We start from the raw sequence: 3,545 nt of genomic DNA on the forward strand, positions 1-3,545 counted from the left end.
AATTACATTTAAATTTTCACTTGATTATTTGCATGTCGAGTGTGTTTAAACAGTGTTGGTCAATTTGACCCATAATGGATGTAATACTTTTTTTTTCTTTTTTTTTTTTAGCATAATAGGAGGGTTAAGAAAGTTTGAAAGTTCATTTTAGGATATTGAACACTTTTATTTTTGTATTGCCCTTTTTCTATTTCTTTTTGGACTGACTTTAAAATAGACATGACAAAAAATTAGAACTTAGAACTTCATGACATTTTACTTTGTTTTCAAAACCCATATTTTTCTGAAAAACAAAAATATATTATTAATTATTTAGGAAAAATTCTACATTCATAAGACAAGAATAACTCAAAAGAAGCGTTCTAATATTACCTTTTATAAAGCTGATTTTTACAATATACTTTGAAACCCTTTCAAACATGAGGTCGCAAAACAAAAAGCTTACAAAAACAGAAACCTGAAAGCTTTTCAATTTCATGTGACTGCCTTAATATTATAAAGTATTTTCTATCTCAGAATTCTTATTTTTATTATTTATTTTATATAGGCTACATTGTTACATTTGTTGTTATTCTTTGTTCTACATATTCGGAACTGTACCACAATGCTTTATTATTTTTATTTTTCTCTCATTGTACTTTTTGTATTGTACTTGTCTATAAATGTACTAATTTAAATAAAAATAAAACCAAACCAAACAGAGAAGTACCTCCACCGGCCGAGAGGGGCAGTATACCTAAAAAAGACGGAAAACAAACCGGAAAAACATATGAAACAGATTTACCAACAGCGGCCGGCAACTCATCACACGGTTTTAGTATTTGAAGAGAGGAGATCAGAAAATATCCTCGACTACGAGCGTTTAAGTAAGTACATGTTTCCTTTTTGTATAACACAATATTATGTTCATTTTTGATGTATATCAAAATATTGTTTTAATTTGTTTGTGCCGACACGCACGCTGATATAGTGCACAATGCACAGTGTTAGCTAACACGTGCTGTTTCGCCTTTTTTACACACTGAGTTCAAGCATGTTCTACATGTTAAAATTTATCTAGCTACTGTAGGTAAATTAGCCAAAGCTTTACATCTAGAAAGACTTAAGTTTAACTTTTGGTGTTTTCTAACAAAACAGAATGATGTATATGTTATTTAAATTATTTTGTTAGTCCGAACAAGCATGCTGCTAGGTCAGTTTTAGCAAGTGTTAGCTAACATGTGCTGTGTTGCTACTGTTCTTCTAGCATTTAAGGTGATTTATGAGTTATTTCTCTGAACTGCTGTACTTTTTATGTTTGAGGACAATGCAGTTTACTTGAATCACTACACTGAATGAATACATTTTACTGTTCCACATTTGGCTGACCAGTTTTTCCCCCACAGCATAGCTACTGTATATTCTGTATATAACGTTAACAATGCGGTTTTGTTCACATTTTCTTGCAGATACCTTGACCAGAGCACAATCGGTTATCTTCATCCAAGAGACCTACTGTTGGACAATCGTTTCGGCTTTCAAGGTAAATAAATTGTTAGTCACAATGTCTAGTTACTGGGCTATAAGGAGAAGAATATTGAAAGGAGTTGAGATGGACAAACAGGAAATTGCAGCTGTTGGAAACTTTAACAGTATGGAAAATTGTGCCTTTAGTTGTTGTGTTTTATTTATATATATATATATTTTTTTATGTAGATTTCCAGAATGAGAACCAAGCCCTGAGGGAAAGCAATGCACAAGCAGGTGAGAACATGCACTCTTTCTTAAATTTTACTTCTTTGACTGTGATGTAGGTCCAAAATTACCAAATGCCTTTCATTTTGTAGCTTCGGATGGCAGCGGCTCACTTCAAGAGCAGGTGAAGGAAGTGAAACAATGTTGATGACGTTTGCTCGTACTGGGCAATCAGGTACAACTTGCAAACAACACCTGTGGTTGTTGGTTTAATTCCCACTGGGGCCACCTGTACATGTAGTAGACCTAGTTGTAAATGTCATAGTTTAGTAGTTGAGGGACCAGGACTTACTGCTTTATTCTTTTATTCTGTGAACCCCTGTAGGTGCAGATCAGACCCTAATGCTGCGACGTCTTGGAGAGTTTGGCGATGTTGTGCGTAGCATGGACAACAAAATGGACACTATGCGGCAACATTTCAGTGCCAATGTGTCTTTTGGAGAGTTATCCCTGCCAGGGGGTCTGTTACTCCCCCTAGACAACCCATTTGGCGTTGCTTGACAACAGTTTGAGGCAGGATAAAGAGCTCCAGTAAGTGTGCTGATTTTGTTTATAATGCTGTAGGGTAATCTAAAAAGTAAAATTTAAGATTGTACACTGCACATTCTACAGTCTGAATCCACAGCCTGTCACATTTTTATATTTATGTATGAGAAGCTTCAGAGATATGTAATTTGTAACACTTTTTTGTATTTTCAGCTTCGGTTTTTGGCAATCAAATGTGGGAGGGACCTAAAAACAACCGTGTGGCGAATGCTTCAGAGTATCTTCTCTAATCACCTTTCCATTAATACAACCTGGACGGGTGTAGGGGATAAAGCATGTTTTAGAGACATGTTCCTGAAGACCATTGTTCAAAGTAATATATATATATATAGATATATATATATAAATTTGTTATATATTTAAGTAGATGTGTGTGGCCTTATGTCATTCAAATGGAATGACAGATCTGTATTTTCTACAGGAGCCATCCGGAAGAACCCGGCAACCCAGGATGCCACTGATGAGGCGGTCCAGGTTAACGTTATGCGTTACCTGAAAGGAACATCTGATCATGAAGGCGGAAAAAGACGCCGCACAGCTGAGAGGGACCCACAGCCGACCTCTTACACCTAGGCTGACTGCTGACTACTGACACCTGGAACCCTTTCTTTATCCTGCAGTCAGTAACATCAAGACCCCTAAAGAAGCCAGAAGTTTCAGGCTACACTCACCCAATCCACACTGTTCACTGTGGAAATTACTTTTTTTTTTTTTATTCCCTGTGACCCTGCCTTGAAGGCAGCTCCTTGGATGGATATGGGATGGCGAGGTTGTTTGTCCTTTATATAGGCGCACAAGAAATCACTGAAGATGAGCCAATTTGCGCTGCCTCATTCTGGAGGTCGGGGAAAACCAGAGAACCCATAGTCAGGCTTGTTATAATGGTCTGTTCTACTACTGTTCTATTCTTCTCCAGAGCTTTACTCTAAATTATTACCATTTATCCTATTGTTAGAAATGGGTTGTTAAATGTGATGTTATACCTCGATTTATTTGGTATCCTGCACATTCTTTGGTACCAAATATCCTCATTATTTGATATAATGTTTAATGGTAATTCTTTTCATCCCAGAGCTGACCTCTTTGTTATTAACAAATATTGTAGTGTTATAATTTGCTTGTAAGGCTGTTTTTTTTTTTTTTTTTTAAACCAAAATTTAATTGGAAACATGCAGGTTCTTTAGTAAAAATTGTTATTTATAGGCCTATTTAAGCTTATTTATTGTCTGTTATTTGTATTTCATTTATATTATCTTGTATCATTG

The 3,545-nt window shown here is 35.7% G+C and overlaps 1 long non-coding RNA gene across 1 annotated transcript; it reads left to right on the top strand.

Annotated features, from left to right (window-relative positions):
* Window positions 1-758: 758 nt before the first annotated feature.
* On the top strand, window positions 759-1,731 carry LOC307121488. The gene is made up of 3 exons (XR_013815949.1): window positions 759-866; window positions 1,449-1,522; window positions 1,696-1,731. It is a non-coding gene; the product is annotated as an uncharacterized lncRNA (long non-coding RNA).
* Window positions 1,732-3,545: the final 1,814 nt, after the last annotated feature.

This window comes from Gobio gobio (assembly GCF_949357685.1).
Source record: "Gobio gobio genome assembly, chromosome: 25".
Lineage (NCBI taxonomy): Eukaryota > Metazoa > Chordata > Actinopteri > Cypriniformes > Gobionidae > Gobio > Gobio gobio.